General features: G+C 53.2%; 1 protein-coding gene across 1 annotated transcript in view; it reads left to right on the top strand.

Annotated features, from left to right (window-relative positions):
• HS3ST4 (heparan sulfate-glucosamine 3-sulfotransferase 4) overlaps positions 1–21399 on the top strand; it is a 327521-nt gene that overhangs the window by 239420 nt on the left and 66702 nt on the right. The gene's annotated exons all lie outside the window — the stretch shown is intronic.

The following is a 21399-nucleotide window of genomic DNA, read 5'->3' as shown; positions in this document are numbered from 1 at the left end:
CGGCATTTTTTAGCCTCTGCAAGCATCTGCAAAGTGGGGGTGTTAACATATACAGTTCAGGGAAGTTTGGGGAGTTAAAGAGGCACTATTTGAAAGCACCATAGAACTTAATAAATACTGCTACCCTGCCCCATGGTTTCCAAATCCTGCAGGCTCCTGTTCAGAGGCGTGAGTTGTAAACCAGCCCTTTCCCCCTTCCCAGTGCTCCCCTTCAGGCCGTGGGGACTCAGCCTCTGCCCACCCCACGACACTGTCCTGTAGGGATGTCATACTTTGCTTCCATGAACTCTGAGTGGGAACGGGGATTATGAGGCCATATGAAGGGGAGCCGCCTCACCACACTGCTCTTGCTCTTCGGAGGTATAAACTTCTGAGGCCCGTGGCAGGTAGAGTCGGGGTCCCTGTTACAAAACAAGCGAGTAAGCAGGGGTCAAGAGCTCAGTGCACCGGCCCATCCAGACCCACTGGTGTCTGGGAAGTGCCCGGGAGGTTCTCCAGGTCCTGCGTCACCGCCTGTGCACCGACTCCCTCTGCAGCGCCAGGGGTGGTGGCCAGTGCTGGGCCGGAGCAGGCGTGCAACTCCCCGCTGGTCTTCCTGGCACTTCATTCAGCAACTTAGACCCGGGGTCTTGTCCTGGGGTCCCGGCCCATGCTGTCCCCCCCGCCACCCCATCTCACTACCTCTTCTCCCCGCCCCAAACCTTGAGCTGGGCTTTCTCTTCCTGCAGCTCTGCTCCTCTGTGCATCCCGCAGGGACGTCTCTGCTCACCTGATCTGTCAGCCTGCCCCATGGCGTCATGCTCCTGTCTCAGAGCATCTGCCACGTCGTACATTTAAATGTCTTTCTTTATAACTGTTTGTCTTCCCCAGTAGACAGTGACTTCTGTGAGGTCACAGGCCTGTCTGACTCTGCACTATTACATCCTTAGCCCCCGGCCTTGTGCCTGGAACATATAAGGTGCTCAATGGATCTTGGTTACGAGGATGAATAAGTAGGTTTTGCTACGGGAATACTCTCCGGATACCAGGTGCTTACACAGCAAAGGGGTGTCTTCTACTCGGTCAGCTTCGCATCCCAGCAGTGGGCTCAGGCCTCTGCTTTCGAGACGTGGGGAGGCAGCCTGGGCCGGCTGCCGGGCACATGGTCGGTGTGGCCAAGTGATAGAAAACAGCACACTGTGCACCAGCTCTGCAGACTTCCTCCCAGAAGTGACATGGTTCGCGTCCATGCACACGGTGTTGGCACAGCAGGTCACTGCTCTCGCCTCCCATCCATGGGGTGGGAAGCGTGGCTCTGGGCTGCAGACATGTGAAAACTAGGTCACCTCTCAGCTGTGGGACCCCGAGCTGCAGCCACTGCCCTGGGGAGTCAGCTCTGCTAAGTCGCCTTTCACTTTGGCTTAACTTTCCCTTTCAATATGGCCACATCGCTGTTCTCAGGAAGCCTGTGATATCATTCATTCATTCATTCATACATTCATTCTGGGCCAGAAGCTGCCAAGGCTGAACAAGGAAGGCCAGGAGATGAGAGAAGCACGCTGCCTGCAGATGGGAGGGTGGGAATTTTCAGTGTCCCCCCCCCCCCCCCCCCCCCCCCGCTCTAACTGGTGTGGCAGCGTGCCGCGGGTGATTAAGTCCGCTTTTGTTTGTTAAGGTGGCGCTTTTCCATTGGGGCTCCAGGAAACCCGGAGGATCTGGATATGTTCTTAGACATCTGTCCTTGTCAGGGCTGAGAGAGCTGGTCTAGAGGGTCTCTTACCTGGAACCCAGTAAGTGCAGCGAAGGTGGGTAACGTCACAGACCTGTTGTGTGGAATGCGGGGAGTCCTCAGAGGGAATAGGACTCTGCTGTGGAGCTCTCAGAGGCTCCCCAGGGGAGGGACCGTCTGAACAGGGTCTTGAAGAAAAGGCTGACTTGCTGGGATAGTCATTGGTATGTTTTGGGGATAATGGCTCGTTTCCAATCTGAGATCTGACATTTATTTGCTACCAGATATTAAACAACTACCTTACCCTCTCTCAGCGCACGTTTCCTCTCATGTAAGACGGGACCCGGACATTCCTTCCTGTGGGGATGCCAGCACAGTGCCCGCGGTGGATGACAGGACCTCGAGGTGCTTCTGTGGGACTAGAGATGGAGACTATAAATGAAAGTGCCTCCAGGGCCAGACCCATCAGTGAAGCCACAGAGTGAGTGCGGGCTGGTGAGGACCATGGCGAGTGGAGGGCCTTGAAAGCATTCGGAGGGAACTGTTTAAAGCGGACAGGCAGGCACAGTAAGGCCTGGGCTGGCGGGTGGGCAGCTGGTGACACACTGATAGCAGGGGTGCGTGACCGCGAGTGTGTTTGTGTGGAGGTGAGCATGTGTGTGTTCACACACCGGAAACAGAATTGCAATGGAGACATTGTGGGGGTGACAATGGAAAGGCACTTGAAACCCATTTTTCCTAATTCATTGACCACATTGTAAGGCTGAGGGTCGAGTCACAGAAATGAGGACATGGATTCTCGGACTCCAGCTTCTCCTCCCGTGAACCCCTTGGGCCAAGATTAACGAAGGACAGGCCAGGGCCACGCAGCCCCTGCCGTTTCTGGAAGAAATCGAGAGGGCTGTAAAGTTGAAGAATAGAATAGATTCTACACCCGAATAATCAATTAATGCCTCTTTAATGGTTGTGAGAGAGTGAGGTACACATTCTAAATCAATCTCAAGGATTAATCAACCGAGGCAGCAGGGCCTGGTGGCCCAGAGGTACACCAGCAGGCGTGGCTCACAGGCAATCCTGGTTCACCATAGGGCAAGGACACAGGTTCCCGGCTCACTCCTCTCCTGGCGTGTGGGGAAGGACTTTCCATGGAAGTGTCTGGGCGTGAGGACCGTGCAACAAAACCGAAATGGAAGGGGAAGTGTGTCCCTTGCCCAGTGAGCCAGACCGGCTGTGTAAGAGGACAGGTCACAGGAGAAAGATCAAGGTCGGGGCAGCTGAGAATGCCTGGTTGCAGTGTCGCTTCCAAGCACAACTGCAGGTTTCCTGGAACCTGCGATTCTGCTTCTGTCACTCTTTGTTTCTCAGAAGCCACTGATGTTTGTCCCACTGTTCATGAAAAAGTCCAGATTCACCAGCGATGCGTTTTATACGCCACCACCTCTGCTGACATATCCCTGCTGGGAAGACAAGCTGAAGACACATGAGACAATTAAGCAGCGTTTCGGGGCTTGAAATAGCACATTACAATGTGCACTTGCTCCTGCCCCCTCTCTCCAGGACACATAGAGGCCGGCCACATCCTTTATATTCTCGGAGTCTGTTCAAGGGCTGGGAAGTTGGCAGGTGTTTGATAAATGCTCACTGAATAAATAAATTTATTAAGTAAGAAATTCACAGCTTAAGTCCAAGGGTGTTCTGAGAGGTCAGAGAAAGGATAGCAGATCTTGGATTAGGGACGTTGTTAAAGGGGCAGTGCCGGGCGCGGTGGGGATGGGTGCGCAAGGGCCGCTGCCCAGCGCCTAGTCCTGGTTTTACCTCTTAAAGGCTAGTGAGTGTGGGCAGTTCACTTCAGATTTTTGCCTCTATGGCCCCATCTGTAAACATGAGGAAGGTGACGTTATCTATTTAGGAGGTTGTGAGGCTCAAATGAATGAATTCATATAAAATATATGGCAAGCACACGGCAGGATCAGCCATTACTGTTCCTGGGGCATTTGCAGTAACAGTCAGCACACATGTGTGCAGGTTCACCTAACAGGTGCTCACAAGGTCATCTCAGTCCCAGGTACTCAGCACATGAATGTCCTAGGCTTCCTTTCATTTCATCCCCAATGATCATACTAGACTTCAGATATGCCAGACGTGCCTACCTCAGGGCCTTTGCACCAATGATATCTGCTCATAAACATGTTCTTAAAGGGCTCGTTGGAGAAAAACATCCACTCTTGTATCACTTTCTCTTACCTTATTCTGCTTTATTTTCCCTGTGACCCTTCCATCATCGGAAGTTATTTGTTTGTTGCCCATCTCTCCTACTAAAATATGACTTCATGAGGGGTAAGGGCCACGTTCACTACTATATCCCTGGGGCCTAAATAGTCCACACTCCATGGACCCTGAATGAATGAACGAACAAATGAAAGGATGAAAGGTCTATCATCACCATTTTGCACAAGAGGACAGAGTCTCAAAAAGGCGAAGTGACTTTGTTAACCCCAACAGCACCAGATGTTACCCTCATATATAGAATTTGGAGCCAAGAACTCCAATTAAAAGAGAAAGTTTATTGGGAAAGTCACGGAGGTGGACGTGAGCCAGCTGGGCTATGTGGACTCAGGAAACAGGCTAAGGAAGGGCCCTGGGAGCTTAGGAGAAGGGATACAGGCACATGCTGAGGAGAGGAGACAGGAAGGTGCGCACCTGCTCCAGAGAGGGCCGTGGAGAGCTGGGGCACCCGGGTCTTCCTCCTACGGGTTTTTATGTTTCCTAAAGGTGAGACTTTCAGTCAGTCTCAGGGGAGCAATTTAATAGACTATTCATCAGCTTTCCAGGCACGTCCTTCCAGGGTTCCGGTCTCTCCTGATTGGTCAGTGCTCGGGGAGGGGTCATTAGTCACTGCAGCTGGTCCTGATGTCACTCCATCTGGTTTGGCAGCTTTTCTGGGCCTGGAGCTGAAACCCAGCGGAAGCCTAGATGTCAGCTCTAGTTTGACCAAAACTCTGTCTCCACGGTCAACGACCCCAGGCTTTGTTCCTAAGATAATTTGATGCAGGTCAGAACCTCACTGTCCTGAGGGTCCAGTGCTTAAGGGAGTGGTCCTGCACGGGCTTGTAGGGGAGTCTGTGAGGCTCTTTTCCTGCCCCCTGTTCCTCCTCTAAGGGGGTCTAAACCGCACGACTAGTGACAGGCCAGGGGGGAAGGTCCGAAGCCCATGACCATCAATGTGAAAGATCAGGGAGTCTAAACCCATGGCCAGTGATATTCTAGGGAGGAAAGATTGCCCTGGGGGCAAGGCCCCACCCTTCAATACATGTTTTACCAGTTTAGCCCGTTGCTGGGCACCCGGGCTTTCCCTGGGTCCCTTCTGTACTGGGCCTCTCATTCCTGCTCTGCTCTTGTCTAACCGCCTACTCTACACACTTGGCTACCACATACAAGCAGAAGGGCTGGGCTTGGGATCTGTACCCATGACTCAGAGGCCCGGGCTATTTCCACCTTCCTGGCTTCCTGTGTTGGGAACTCCTGGCTATTATAACGAGCTAAAGCTGTTGAACACCGCCCTTTCTCCAAGAGAGTGATGGTAAACTGCTAGAGAAAACATTTTTAAGACAAAATTAATGAAAGTGATGGTTAAAAATACACGACCCTGTTACACCTGCACTTGGAGTTGGCAAAGTGGAGGTTAAGGATACCACCTTCTACATGTCAGGCAGCCCGAGATGTTGACCCTCACCACACGTTTGGGGCCCTCAGGGCCACTTCCACTCAGACCTTTAGGGGTTTCCACAACAACCCTTGGGTGTGAAAGTTAACGGAATGACTCACAGAACTCAGGAGAAGGCTATACTTACAATTATGTTTTATTAAAGCAAAAACATGCACATCAAAACCAGCCAGCAGGAGGGAGACAGAGCAGAATCAGGTGTGTGCGGGGGGGAAGGGGAGGGGAGTAGGTGTTGATGTAAGAAATGAGTTTTTTTGAGCCCAACTGACAACAATTGCTGTGGAGAAAAATCTCAAATGCCCCAGAAAATTACTTTTGCAGCTTTTGTGCCGGGTTGGATTACAGGATCGTTAACAAGGTCATGTGCTCTCATGAGGGTGGTCACGACTTCTTTCAAAGGTGTGTTAACCTGGTGCACAGACACAATGGACAGGGCTTGCTTCAAGCAACAATAAACCTTTTCCTAAAATATTATGTTTGCAGCGTTTATGCCTGGGTTGTTACTACCCACCATGACGTGCCCAGTTGGGAATTTAAGATTTATCCCAGCACCCGTTTCCCCACACAGGGTTCCAAACACAAAGCTTCGTCATCCTTAGAGATGCCCCATCCTCCGGACATTGGTGTGGCCATTAGGGGACGTTCACCCAGGCATCGGGGTCCAGAGTTTTTCCTGGGGCCCCATTCATTGAATTGTTGCCCACGTGGTTGACTCAACCCCCAGCCCTGCTCCCCTGCCTGGAGGTCCGGCTGTGCTCACCGGGTGACTGGTCCATGAGGAGGTGTGGCCAGCCCATCCAGAGTCATCTGGTTAACAAACCACCTGGGCCCACAGGAGTCTCCTTGTTAGCGCAAACTGTCTGAGTAACTGTCGCCCTCTCTCATCTTGCCCCTGCAAACACAAGGATGCTTGTTGTGGGTAAAGTTTCTGGGACTCTGCCCACAGATGTGGTGTCAGCCTGCCCCCAGGGCCCGAGTCCACAGGGTATTTCACCAGGTGACACCGCTGGTGTTACTGGGCCATCTTCTGAGCCACTTGGGCATGTTAGATAACCTTGACTCACACGGCCAGGACGTCCCCCACATGTCCTTCCCTTTGTCTTGTTATACCCAGGACAGGGGCTCAGTGTGGCGCCAGCAGCTTTCACACCTGTCTGTCACCAGCTCACACCCCTCTTTTCTACAAAGAGAAGCGGGGGGGGGGGGGGGGGGGGGGTTCTGGGACTTGCAACCTGATCAACAATATCTACATCAAGTTCTGAAGTGTGTTTTCTCTCTGTTTCTGATATGTTCCTGTTTACCATCTATTTTTGGCAAGTGACGCCAGTTATCTTTTCATGGAGGACATATCAACTTTCCTTATACATATAATTTCTCTCAAACACTTGGCCGGAGCTGAGTAGCAAGAAGTTGCTTAATTTCCACGCAGTACCACCGTCTCCACAACCTTTTGCCTGGCCCAGTTCACCTGAGTGTCATCTCTCTGGCTCCTATGATCATGTGACTTTGCACGCCCAGATCCACAGCCTCTTACCTCCTCTGGATGCAGACGGCTCTTCAGGCAGCAAAGGGCAGAGGCATCGTCCCTGCCCTGCGCCCTGCAGGTGGAGGCCGCCACCACTCAACATCTCTCTCTCATCCGCTCCCCACCTCGCCCCTCGCCCCTTGATTTCCACACGTCCAGGCAGGAGTGGCCCAGGCTGTGTGGTGTTCACACACCGTGCACCCAGACCCGAAGTAGCAGCATTGGCTCGTGAGAAAGGCCAACAGCATTTAGTATTTTTATAATATTTCCTAGTTCATCTGGTCTCTAGGTTCACTCATTATGTATGCAAAAATAAGAATGTGCTGATATGTTAATGCTCTTAAGCACACAATGTTCTTAATACAATATTCTTATTAATCAGTTGCCTTTCTCATCCACACTGAAGGCGTGTTTGTGGTAAAGACTCCGCATCTCCATTTCCTGCAGGTGCCTCGTTCTAACAGGAGGGCGCTCAGAGTCAGAGGGCTGGCTGGGCGCTGGCCACCTTCATTGTCGGAGCAGCTAGGATTCTGGCAGCAGAGTGACCTGGGGCCGCAGGGGAGACTCGGGGAGGGCGCAGGACTCCTCTGGGACCCGGGGTGCAGCATGCCACTTCTCCAGACAGATCCCCATCTGCACCCTGTAACCCACTCCCTCAGTGACGACAGCAAGAGCACCAGCGTGGACCGAGGGCTATTTATAGCAGTTTGTACATTTAATCGGTTTTCAAGGAGATGTGAACTCTACCCCTGTTCGAGGCATTGGGTTCAAATCGGCTGAGACAGGGAATAATCAAGATTTATGATTCTCATTCCGACTCCCATCACAGGCACTTCGACGGCTGCTGGCCACTGTGCCAGCCCGGCCTGGCCGGCCCAGGACACCACTTCACTGGCTCTCCCACAGTGACTGAGTGTCCCTCTCAATGCTGGCCACTGCTCCAGCTGCTGCATATAACAGCTGTGCCGTCTCTGCTCTCCGGATACCGCCTTACACCCGCTCCCCCCAAGGCGCCTTCCAGAGGCTGGGACTGCCCGAAGCCCGCCCAGAGCACACACGCCACCACCTTGACAGGCAGTTGTGGTCACAGGGGTGACTGAGTGGAAGTGGGATAACTTTATCACTTGATCTTGGCCTGAGTGGAGGGTACACGCGCAAACGGAAGCCGCCTAAGGTCCCTTGTAACTATCCAAGGAAGGGCTGCGCTTTCGGGTGCAGCAGGAATTACAGCGTCTGAGCCCTGACACCAAGCAGAGGGTCCCTCCCTAGAAATCCAGGGCCTGAGACAGAGAGAAGGCTCACCGACCTCCACAGCCCAGCTGGGCTGGTCAGAAAGGATGGGCTGTGGGAGACCCTCGACTGAGGCTTTGGGTTTCTAAGAACTTGAACTTGCATCAGAATCATTTGGCAGACAGATTGCTGGGCCTGATGAGCTGCATTACTAGGGAGCTCCCAGGGCGAGGACCCTGCTGCTGGGGCAGTGGGACTTTGAGACCCGGGGCTGGCGGTCAGCTGTGCTGCCCAGTGTCCTCCTGGGCCCGCAGCAGCAGGGCCTGGGAGCGTGTGAGAAGGGAATCGCGGCCCCACCCCATTCCTGCTGGACGTGCATCTGCGTGAGCTAGATGGTCAGGGCGGGGCTTTCTGGCTCAGAACCCAAGGTCTGGGGCCCACGTTGCCCAGGTTCAAACCCGATCTCCACACTTACTAGTGTTGTCGTCTTTAGTGAATGAGTTAACTGTCTGTGCCTCAGTTTCCATATCTGTAATGTGGTGTTGGTGCAGCTGGCCCTTGCCCCATGAGGAACAGCTGTGTTAATATACAGAAAGCACTCGCAGTAGGGCCTAGCCTAGTGTATCGCAAGTGCTCACTGTTGATATTTATTCGAGTGCCTGGATCTTTAAAACTTCCAAGTAGACTTTGTGCAAGGACTTGAATGCCCATCAGGTGTTCAGACATGCCCGTCAGGTGCACCCTGAACCCACCTGGGAGGGACCCGCAAGCTTGTGAAGTTAGTTTTAGCTGAGTTGACAACTGTCTGCCTAAGGACCATCTGTGTCTGGAAATGTCTACTGTTCTATGTGGTATTTTTTTTAAGTTGCCAACTTTCAAATATGGGGAGTTTTTTTCGTTTGTTTGTTTTTGTTTTTTACCTTAGAAAAGTTATTAATCTGTCCACAAGGGTCTGCATTCCTGGGGTGACCAGCCTGGGGTGGGAGCCGCCTGCACCACTGGATGGATGGGGGTTTCCCGCTCACCTCTGTCCCCACCACTCCCTGTGGTCTTGCAGCCCCTGACTCTCTTGCATCCCTTGCCTCGCCCCTGAGGGCACCTGAGTTAGCAAGTCCTGACTTCCCTATGGGAGCTTCACAGGACGTGGTGGAAAGAGGCATCCTGGTCGCTGTGTCTGCATCGGAGACCGGAGGGCGGCCGGGCGGTGGGGATGCACGCAGTGCTGGCGTCTCCGAGTCACCCATGGAGGCCCTCTTCTCAGTAAAACCGCCAGCACGCACCTCACCGTGAATCATGGTTGAAATCAGGGAAGCGAAATCTGGACAGGCTGGTGGTAGACAATTCCCAATGGCTGGCTGTGTCTACTATTCCCGAGGCGAGTCTGAGCCTTGGTGTGGGAAAGGGTCATATCCCAGCACTAAGGCAGGGAGCGGGCACACAGACAGGGAACACTGTCAGGCTTGGGGACCAGGAGGCCGCTGCTCTGCCCGGGCGGCGTGAGCACAGACACAGCGATGCGTGAGTGAGGCCCAGGGCTGCATGGCAGTTTGTGTGCACAAAGCAGGTGGCAGGCAGACCTGGTCCATCACTCCTCCGTCGGTCACTCCTGCTCTGGATCAATGACTAGGTCCCTGTGGGCAAAGGAATGCTTTTTATTTTGTGAAAATGCTTTTTAAATCATTATGGTCACCTTTCCTTTTCCTTATCCCACATTATTTCTCACGCATTTTCCCATGTGTTGGGAACCTCAATGATGGTCATTATTCATGGCTCCAGCTTATGTCCTATTGACGTGCCGCCTACGTCTGTGGGAGACTGTTTATATCCAGGGCCGCACACAGGGACTCTGCAGACATGCTGGCTCGCCTTCCACAGACGTTGGCACAGCCAGCTGGAAATCATGTGCCCGCATATAAAGTCCCGCTGGGATGTAGGCGCTGTCCTAAGCAGTTCCTATCTCAGACGTGCTAGTGAGCCTGGCACCGGGGGCAGTGAGCACAGGTGTGCCGCCAGGCGTGTAAAAGCTTGCACCCTGGCACTGTCACTTGTAAGTGTGTGACCCCAGCAAGTTGAGCAGCCTGAGTCTCGTGTCTTCATCTGAAAATGCTTTTCCTGCGAGGTGGTTGGCAGCACTAGAGGCCACGTGCAGGGGGCACCCGGATCAGCGCGTGGTACCCGGTGGTGTCCATAGAGGAGGTATCTGTCTGATTACTACAATAGACCACTTGTTGTGTTAGCTCCCTCGTCCCTTTAGACATATGACGTAAGTCACAGGTAGGTAAAGCACCTAGAACAGTGGTCGGCAAACTGGCCCCTTGAGTGTGGCTCTTCTACAAAATACCACGTGTGGGCGCGCAGGTACAGTGCCATTGAAACTTCGTGGCCCATGCCACGGGGCCAAAGAGCCGCATGTGGCTCGAGAGCCGTGGTTTGCCGACCACTGACCTAGAACTATCTTGTGCGTTTTGGGTTTTGCTTTTTTTATTATTTAAACAAGTCTTGTTTTAAAAACAAGTACTTGATGGTTTACAAAACACCCTCAATATATCCTTAATTAATCTTCACGTAATTTCAGCCTCAGACAAAGTGGCAAAACATGGTCTGCCACAGGCTGAGCCCAGTGTGGCAGCCCCGTGCTGGTGGGCAACCAACGGGAGACCAGGTGATGGACTCGGCGCTCAGGTTCCATGGCCACTGGAGCTCGCTTGTGGGACTCGGCTCATCCTATGCTCTGGACCTTCCCATTCCATTAATAGTAAAGTCACTACTGGGTAAGGTTCGGATTTATGGTTTTTTTTACTCAATTCCACCCTGGCCCCTTGACTGTGGCTCTTCCTAAGCCTTAGGAGTACCCTAATTAAGTTAATAACAATGTACTTACTTATATAGTTTAAGTTTAAAAAATTTGGCTCTCAAAAGAAATTTCAATCATTGTACTGTTGACATTTGGCTCTGGTGACTAATGAGTTTGCCGACCACTGCTCTAGACCATGGGGTACATGCTGCTCTTTTATGAATTTGCAGAGCATGAAAGTGACACTCTCTCAAGTTATCTCTGATAGAACAGATGTGCTGCTCTTTAACAGAAGGTCACAGTTTTCCAACAGGAAAGCACAGAGCATCGCTGATGTTAGGAGAGATCCCAGCTGTAGGTCTGGGTGATGGTGGGTTGGGGTTTCTGTGAGCATCCCACTCTCTGCTCCCACTGTGTTCTCGCCGCGGGTCCCACCTCTGATAGTCACAATGTTCCCCGGAACGCAATGTGGTATGATTGGCTGCTGACGTGCCCTTGGTTCTGAAATTGCTACTAGCAAAGGCGGTGGTGAAGCCAAAGATTTGGCAAGATGTAAAGGCTGCCCTTGTCACATGGATTGATGTTACCCGGGAGGATGGGCAATAACGGAATAAAGTTTCCCCAGGAGCAGAAGGCTTAGCAACGTCTGCTGAGGAACCTCCCTCATGTCTCCTTATGCAGATAACCTGGACCAATCGTCATAAAGCTGCTGTCAGCCCCACATAACAAAGAGCTGTGACTCCATTGATCAGCAGATCGGTTTATGATTGCACTTAATACGATGTTTGTCAAGTAGGGTGGTGCGTGGGCGGATAATTCAGCAGCTCGGTGACGTCACCAGGCATCCGGTTCCTGTCTCCCTCTGTTGTTGTGCGAGGTGGTTTCCTGTACAGGTAAAAGGGCAAAGAGACGGGAGGGGCTATATTTTAACCCCCCTTAAAAGTTGTGCTAATTAATGGAAAACTCTACTGGGCATGTTTGGTGATCCAGGAGAGCAGCTTGCCGAACCTGCATGTGGAGAGCGGCGTGCTGACTGGGCCCTGTGTCCGCTGAGGAGGAGCTGGGCTGGGCAGCCACAACGGTTGCTTACGAAGTTCCAGCCGCCCAGTGGCTCCATTTGGGCTTCCTCTTGGGGCTCTGGTACTCGTGGCACCGGATAGTTGCTGCCGTGTGTATTCATTCCTCCTCTGGGCAAAGCTTAACTGGCCCAGGCCACGCTGACCATCCAGGCCGGAGCCGCCCAAGCTCTGGATCGGGCACAGAAGTGCGAGCCCTGTCCAGGCCGGAGGTGGGCAGCAGGGCATGAGGGCAGCAGAGGGCCAGGCAGTCACTCTGAGACCCGTGCCAAGTCCTTCTTTGCCTCAGAGATTGTTTCCTGGACTGAAACGTGGGTGTGGAAACAGCTCCCTGAAGTGTCCTGAGGACTGAAGAAGATAAGGTGTGATGCCGTCACAGTGGGGCACCGGGCAGGACTGGCTGCATGGGCACGCGCCCGAGTGGGTGCACGGAGCCCACACTGGGTTTAAGGATCTGCAGTTGAATCTTGAAATTACTTTTGCACAGGGGTCCCCCACTTTCACATTGCACTGGCCCTGCCCAGGGGAGGCCGTGCCTGCTGCAGTGCCGTTCCAGGGGTGAGGGTGCGGCTGAAAGAACTGGCTGTGGGTACACTTCCTGGTGAACAGGGCAAGGCGCTGGCTGCCCAGCGTCTGGCAGCTCCCCAGGCTCACCCTTCAGCCCAGACCAGGCTCCTGTCGCCCTCATTTCTGTCCACACAAGCCTGGAGTCGGATAGGCTTGGCTTGCCCAGGGACGGGGTGTGTCCCAACAGTGAGAGGCTGGGAGGGCTGCCTACTAACCGCACAGGTCTGCACCGAGGCAAGCTCTCATTATCCTGGTATCTGTTTGGACTAGACCAGTGTTAGATCCTAATCAGGCAGCAAGGAGCAAATTGGTCCCAAATTAAAAATCCGAAAGGGAAGGCTGGACATTTAGGAAGCATGTCTCCAGGGGCTGGAGCAGGGTTCTGGAGCAGCGCCGCCTGCAGGAAGGGGGGCCTGGCTTTCACCCTGGTTCAGATTCTGGCCCAAAGTACCTCCCAGGGAATGAGGAGAATGTGGCTGGAGCTCAGATGCTCTCTGCACTCCGGAGGGTGTGGGGGAGGTGAGACCCGCTCCTCAGGCCTGGAAGAGGCTGGAAGTTGAGTGGAAGGAGCGCAGGCTGGGAACTGGGAGGGTCTGGGTTCGATGTACACCCCACTGCGTGCAGCGGGGCAGCCCAGCCTCTGAGCTCAGCCCTCATCCCCAACAAAGCCAGGATCATGTGGACCGAGAGAGGTGAAAGGGACAGTGCTAGCCGTGTCCTGTTTAACGAATGTTCTCCTTCCCTTGCCCCACGATCTGGAACCAGGTTCCACAATCCGACGGCAGCTCTGGGTGGCCCTCAGGACAGAACAGGAGAGCCTCACCCGATTCCTGTCCCCGGGTCCTACGAGTTCCGGCTCTCTGTCTCCCCCATGTCCTCCTGGAGCCCAGGTCTCTGGCTCTGACTTCCCAGGTTCCTGGGAGGAGGGCAGAACAAGGGAGGGGCTGGCTGGAGCAGGCTGGGGCCACCACAAAGTCAGGGGTGGGTTCTAAATGCAGGAGATGACCCCTAGCATCCTCACCCAAGCCTGGCCACTGCTCCCTGCATTGGGCATCCGTCCTCACTCAGCGCACGGAGCCTGCTCTCTAGCAGCCTGCGCTGGCTCAGAACATACGAGGTGTAAGTCGCGGATCCTGCTCTGCGGCCACACGGAATAAATAACTCGTCTCTTCTTCCTGCCAGGCCTCTCCATAACACCCGCAAATTCCCTCGCTCCCCACCCCTCACGGCCTGTGGGCTGTTGTCCGTCCTGGACCCTGGTCCACAGGACAGAGTCTAGTTCATGTATTTCTGCCCTGAGACTGGAGATGGTCCATGAAGTGGGGTGGGAGGTCTTCGCACGTAAAGGCCGAGGTTTCAGAGCCCGGATGCCAAGTCCCCATTAGGAGAACCAATACAGACGCACAGAATCAGCTTCCTCATTCGGCTCTCTGACCATCTCTGTGGAGACACGGGCATAATCTCACCGTGAAACATGCTTCCCAGTCAAAATACCACCTCAGGGACCAGCCGTGGTGACATGGGTTTGGTGGGAGCCAGCCATGGGGGGTGCCCTTCTGCGGGAAGGAAGACGCCGTAAGCCTGATGTAAAGAGAGGGGCGTTCAAGTGGACAGACTGGTGCAGGGGCAGTTAGTGGTTGGTCTAGGCTCTGCGTTCTTCTCTCGCGGGCACTGTGCACATCCGTGGCTTCATACAGGGCCTGGCATGTCAATGTGTCCAACCCACCAGCCTCAGTGTTCCACATGCGTGTGTCCAGCTGCCTCGCTGCCTCGGAGTCCGAAGCGAAGCATCTCTCCAGGAGCCCCGCCCCCCAGGCTGCTTCTCTGTCAGACGTCCCTCCGTCATGGAGTCGCCGTTGCCCATCCCTGCACTAAGCTCCCACTAGGGGTCATGTGTGGCCTCTCTTCTCCCTCACTCCCTGGATCCAGGTCGTCACCAGGCTGCTTCGTTCCCTCCTGACCATATTCTAGTCCCCCTGCCGCCTCCTTCCCTCCGGCCCTCACAGTCTCCCCGCTGCTCTGCTCCTGGGCAGTCTCCTCCCACTGCAGCCTGAGGTCTCCCCAAAGCACATCGCACCCCTAGTCCATCCCGGACCCTTTCCTCATTGGCACCCTAAGACCCCTCAGTGCCGTCCTCTTCCATGACAAAGACAAAGCCACTTAGGGAAACGCGACAATGGAGCCGGGGAGGCAGGGGGCAGGGCACATGTACCCTGGGCACAAGCTTATGGTGCCCATTCGGATGGCGCCAGCTGGCGAGGCCGAGGCACCCGGTGCACCTGCTGCTGAAGCTCTCAGTTCATGTGGGGAGAGGGCTGCAGGGTGGCTAGGGCGCCTGAACGCTTCTCCCCGCGCAGAAGCCATCTGCTCCGTGTCTTCCAGAACGGAACAGGGCTTGATGCTACCGCCCAGCCTGTAATTCCGGGAGCAGCCCTGCATCCCCCGTCTTTCCTGAAAATGCAGGCGTTTGCCATGTCCGATCCCTGGTGTCGCTCTCAGCCACCTGCGCGGGATCTTCTGCTTTCCTCCTTGAAGTCCAACCTGTAGGTCAGGGTGGACGCCTCGGGTAAGCCACCGTCTGAGGTGCTGGAGGGGCCACTTCTTCCCTTTGGCCCATCTTCCACGTCTCCAGGGACATTAAAAAATCCACTTCTCTGTTTAAAGCTAATTTTCTACAGAGTGAAGGTCAACTGCCAATGTGGCACATGGAATTCTTTGTAGCACGCCTGCGTCTTGTGCAGTTTCTTGGTTACAGGCACAGTAGCTATCTCTGAACAGTGCAAACCTAGAAAGAATGCAGCAAAGCTCCTGGAATGCAGGGAGCTGAGCAGAGAGGCCTGGGGAGGGGGTGATCCAGAAAACATGAGTCCAGACCATGTCCTCAACACTCAGCGGCCAGTACAGACCAGCTCCAACTCTTCCTCCAGCCCTCCCGTCAGGATTCAAAGTCCTAGGAGCGCCTCTCGACAGTTTCCTGGCAGGGGTGCCAATCAGGGGATGCCAGGCCCCTTGGGGGAAGCCAGCTGAGTAAGAAAGAAGGGAAGGGCCACTCTTAAGCCCATTCAAGAAGCATCCTTGCCTGGGTCACACACCCTAGAGGTCTCCCTCTGGCCCTTCTCCCACTGCATGTCTCCCTGTGGGATAAGGAGGCCACAGGCCCAGGGCACCTGCCCACCACACCTGCCCCTCCCTTCTGGACCCTTCTCTAGGTACTGAGACCCTGGACGCCCTACCCAGCTGCCTTTCCCTGGATCTCTCCTCACAAGGGCAGATTGCATACCAAACCCAGAGGGGCAAAGGTTGTCCACTGATGTTCAACTGCACCGACTCACACATGTATATAAAGCCACCAGTGGGCAGAGCTGGGGCACGGGCTGAGGGCAAGGATGCAGGGCCATCACAGGAGCCGGCCCTCCCCATGCTGCCGAAGTTTGGCAAGGGAATCTGAGAAGTCACAGGATTCCAGATTTGAACTTGGCCTTCCAGGTCACAGGAAGCTGGGAGGACCGTGCGTGTTTTATACACGGCTTTAATAGATTGCTTTGCAACTATCACACTGGCTGTGCTATGGGCATGTGGTGCGGGCCCAGCAGTGGTACCCTGAGCCTGGGTTCCTCAAGGAACAGGCAGGTCTGTCTAAGAGAATTGGGGTGCTGCTTCCTCAGGGAGAGGCACCAGTGATGTCCAGGGCTGCTGAGGCTGCGCCCCACAGCAGTATCTAGGGCCCCCAATACCCAGGCGCCCGGGCCCTGGGCAGATGCTGCAGGTGCCGGAGGCTCCCGGCTGGTCTTCCTGCTGCCACGCTTGCCCCAGAGCCATCTCAGCAGAGCAGCAGGACAGGCCTCCGAAAACATTGGCAGGTGAAGCCACTTCTCCTCCAGAGGCCTCTGGGGACCCCGGCTCCCTCCGCGGAGAAGCCAGCGTCCTTCCGTGTTTCACAAACCTTTAGGTGCCAGGCCCTGCCCCCCACCATTCACCAACTCGCTGCCCTTTTGCTGCCTGTTGTCCCTGGGACACGTCAAGCTCAGCCCTGACCAGGTGTCCTGTGCCTGCTGCTCTGGTGCCTGGAGTGTTTGTCCCCGATGGTCCCCTTAGCTGATTCTCTTGGCAACTTCAGCTCTGCTGGTGATAGCTCCTAGCATGGCCTGCTCAGGCAACCCTGACCAAGTCAGGGAGCCGACTCCCACCGCAGTACACGCCACCACCCGTCCCTGCATGACCCCCAATTGCCACCGCCATCGCAGGGCGAATACTCTCTTGTTCCTGGATCGTCTGTCAGGACAAACTAAATGGGAGCATCAGGAGGGGCGGGGCCTTCGTCTGTCTGTCCCTCGGTGTTGCCAGCACCCGGAACATTCCTGAGCTCAGAGGAGATGCTCTGCAATGTGTGTTGAGTGAAGAATGCAAGAACATGTGACAGCATTCCTGCCCCTGCGCCTTGCACCCTGCGCATGGCCCTCCCCAGTGGTTCCTCTGTCACAGCCCAGCTCGCTCTGCCTAACTCGTGTGGCGGCTCCTATCCATCCACCCAGCAGAATTCTCCTTGGTACCACCATCACATTATACAACACGTCTATAATAATGCTCACCATATTAAATTATTGTCCTTTTCCCTTTAAAAATGTCTCTAAGAAGTACATGGATATATTCATATCATTAAATATTCAAAGAATATAGGTAGCGGTCTCCCCACCCACTCTAAGCCTACCTTTGCTTCTCGGGAGTAATGTGGTCTAGAAATTTGCCTCCACTTATGGGGATGAAAGCGTAGGGTTTTCGGTTGGGTATGTGTGTTTTTTGATGCATGCTTCTCACACTGCTCTTACCTGCAGCGTTGCCCAAAATACTCTGGACTCCTGTCCCTTTTATACTGTATGGACTCATCATTTAAAAATAGAGCTTCAGCAGTAACTCGCCAAGGAGGGAGGGATGACGCTTTCGTGAGCCCTTCCATTCCTCAAATCGGGGGTACTTAGATGGTGGTTTCCGCCGCTGCCACAATCGCAGCGAGCGTTTGCACACCGTCTCCCAGCGCCTGCGCCTCTCTACAGACCAGACACCGATTGAGAAGGAGGGTGTGGAAGTGTACAGATTTTACCACTTCTGGCAAAGCAGAATGTTTTCAATGTTAATAGTACATGTTTACTGGGAGAAAATGTCACTCAGGTTTTATTTCTCATTTCTCCGATTATCACTGAAGCTAAACATTTTTGGATTTGTCTGTCCGTGTTCTTTCTCCCCTGCTGCTGTCATGGTTAACGTGCTGTCTGTCGCATTTGGCCATGAGCTCCTTCAGGTGATCCTCGCATCATGTTTATCCTGGTTTCCCTCCAGAGCACACGGCGGGCTTCACGCATGTGGCCTCAGTGCTCTGTGGAAGCCACAGGCAGCGGCCTCCCCCCCAGGTCTCACCGTTATCTCCATCCTCTGGCAAACACTATTTACCCGGACTTACTGCTGAGTCCTGTCTTGGGAGGGAAACAAACATTGTCTCTAATCTTCATCGTAACTTGCCCAACAAAGCGACAGTCCTTTATCAACAATTACTTTATTTTAATTTTTTTTTAATTTTTAATTACAGTTAACATACAATATTATATTAGTTTCAGGCGTACATAATAGTGTTTAGACTATTATATAACTTACGAAGTGATCCCTCGGTAAGTCTAGTACCCACCCGGCACCTTACACAGTTATTACAGTATTATTGACTGTATTCCCTATATTGTACTTTACATCCCGTGACTATTTCGTAATGACCAATTTGTACTTCATAATCCCGTCACTGTTTTTACTGAGCCCCTAATTCCCCTCTGACAATCATCAGTTTGTTCTCTGTATCTATGAGTCTGTTTCTGTTTTGTTTGTTCACTCATTTTGTTTTATAGATTCCACATGTAAGTGAAACCATATGGCATCTGTCTTTCTCTGTCTCTCTCACTCAGCACAATGCCCTCTAGTCTAGGCCCATCATGTTGTTGCCTATAGCAAGGTTTCATCCTTTTTAAAAACGGCTGCGTAATATTCCATAATACACGTGTACCCCTTCTTTCTCCACTCGTCTACTGATGGCCACGTAGGCTGCTTCCACATCTTGGCTGTTGCAAATAATGCTACAGTGAACACGGGCTGCACGTGTCTTTTCAAATTAGTGTTTTGGGTTTCTTCGGATAAACACCCAGAAGTGCATTGCTGGGTCCCTCTTTATCTCCTGTTGTAGACCTTGTTTTGCAGTCTGTTTTGTCTGGTGTAAGTGTTGCTACCCAGCTTTTTCAGGCGTTCACATTTTGCATGAAATACCATTTTCATCCCTTTCCTTTCAGCCTGTGTGTGAATTTGATCTGAGGTGGGTCTCTTGCAGACAGCATACGTGCAGGTCTTGTTTTCCTACCTATTCAGCTACCCTGTGTCTTTTGATTGGAGCATTTAATCCATGCACATCGACATCCTGGTTTTACAGATAAGACAGCCGAGACTGACAGAGCTGCCTGGGACACTCAGCTGTGGGAGGTGCGGTAGGAGGCAAGTTCTTCTCAGCCTGGTTCCGAGCCACGAGCGAGCAGCATCCTCACCCTGGCTGCGCATTAGCACCATCTTTTAAAGGAGACCTGTGTTCCAGTCCACCGCAGGCTGCTGACTCAGAATTTCTGAGAAAGGTCTGGGAAAGTGAGAGTAAACAAAACAATCCCTAGATGATTCTGATGGACAGAAGTGGTTGAAAGCCACTGGTCGGTGTTGGAAGTGAGCAGCCTTTCCTGTGAAGGGCCAACAGTAAATATTGTAGACTTCACAGGCAATACGGTCCCTGTAGAAACCACTCAACTTTGCCATCGCAGTTCAAAGCACCTGAAGACAAAAATGAATGAACGTGGCTATGTGCCAATAAAACTTTATTTATAAAAGCAAGTGGCAGCCAAATTCAGCGGATGGGCTGTAGTTTGCTGACCTCGGGCCTATATCATAATATTTATAACAGCCTGGAGTTTAAGACTGTCCCTGTGAAACCACGGCATCTGGTCACATTTGTTACCATGGTAACTCTCAAGTATAGTGGCATAAGAACCCTTGACCCCCACCCCCACAAGGAGGTTTTGCTTTCGTGGGTTGAGGCCTGGGCCCGGGAGTCTGCATTCCCACCAGCACCGCAGAGGATGCTGATGTAGGTGGATATGGGGTCCAGACGGCAGCATCCCGGGTCTACTGATGCACAGTGTTCCTGGCACGCAGGAGGGCTTGGCTGGAGAAGCAGAACTGGCGTTGATCCCAGCTTCTCTGAGATCAGGGTAGACATTCTGTGTCCCTGCCTGCCTTATGTTCCAGCAGCCTGCCTGCGAGGTTCTGGAGCCTCGGTGCCTCGCCATCCCACCCCCTTCTGCACGCGGCCAGAAGAGGAAGCCCCTTCGCTGTCCACTGTGCAGTTAGTAAAAGGCAGAAGTCCTCTTAAATGTTAAAACATGAGGGAGAAAGTGACTGTTTAACCATCTACATAATGAAAGAGATGCTGGCATTTATGTGTGTGTGTGTGTATGTGCCTGTACCTGTGTGTGTGCCCATGTGTACATGCCTGCATGCATGTGTGTCTGCGCATGTGTGCCCATGTGTGCGTGTCTGTGCATGTGTGCGTGTGTGTGTGTGTGTGTGTGTGTGTGTGTTGATAGTTCAGGACTTACTAGTAGAAGATGGAGCCCCCATCCTCCCGTCATGGCTTTTACACCATGTGGTGGGTGAATGCTGCCACTCGTTTCCCAGCCTCTCTAGCATCCACACTTCTCTGCTGTGTTTGCCGGACAGGCTCAGCCCTTGTGGTCGCGGGTGGTGTGGGACGGCCCGGCTCGCACTGCGGAGTGCCATCCGTGCATCCGGACAGTTGCCCTGGCTGCCCCTCCCTCAGCCCGGCCCAGCTGGGGTGGTTGCACTGGGAGGACCATCATTTGCAGCTCCATTTTGGGGGAGTGAAAATAAATTTCCCAAAAGATGAAGGGGAGTCTGCTCAGTGTAGATCTGCCACATTACTTTCCCGCCTCTTGCTTTTTTACATTCCATTTTCACAATTTTCCTCAAGAATAACTCCTCCCGGGGAAATAGGAGTGTTCTAAATTGCACAATTGAGTCAAATCAATATTTAGAGTGCTTTGGACTTTTAAGCCCTTTGCTGGTTTTGGCAGTATCATTTTAATCCGTAAAGCCCCTTTCTCCCAGGTAACCTGTGATGTTAATATTGAACATTACTCACAGCTTTCTAACACCCCCGATTTCACTTAGCGATCAGCTAAGCAAATAGTGCCCACGATTCTTCTAAAGCACATGCACTTTTATGTGCAAATGCTATTGCCATGTCCCTAATCTCCATGTACACATCTATCTGTGCATGTAATAGCGTTCAGCACTGTAATTAGACACAGAAACCTCGCTGTGCAAGCAGAATGCGCACACAGGTTCGTAAAGCAGCTGTGACAAATGCACGCTCTGGTAAAACACCGCTCCCCCAGCGGGGCAGAGCCTAGCGTCGCCCGCACCTGAGCTGCGTTATGCGGGAAGACCGCCAGCTGCTGCCTGGGATGCCCTCTGCAGAGTGCATCGAGGGGCAGTGCGCAGAACTGGAGGCCATAGCTCAAGAGGTCCATCCTCTTGGGCTTAAACCCCAGCCAAGGCGCTGTGTGATCTTGGCCAAGTTACTTCACCTCTCTGAGGCTCAGGGACTGCTTTCCATGACGGAGATAACAGAACATTGACCTCATGGGGCTACTGTGAGGATTAAATAAGGTAGCAGAGGCC

The sequence above is a fragment of the Myotis yumanensis genome, unplaced genomic scaffold (genome assembly GCF_028538775.1).
Source record: "Myotis yumanensis isolate MYYU_CA2020_CCGP unplaced genomic scaffold, mMyoYum1.0.hap1 SCAF_4, whole genome shotgun sequence".
Taxonomy (NCBI): domain Eukaryota; kingdom Metazoa; phylum Chordata; class Mammalia; order Chiroptera; family Vespertilionidae; genus Myotis; species Myotis yumanensis.
This window is presented reverse-complemented; position numbering and strand designations above follow the sequence as displayed.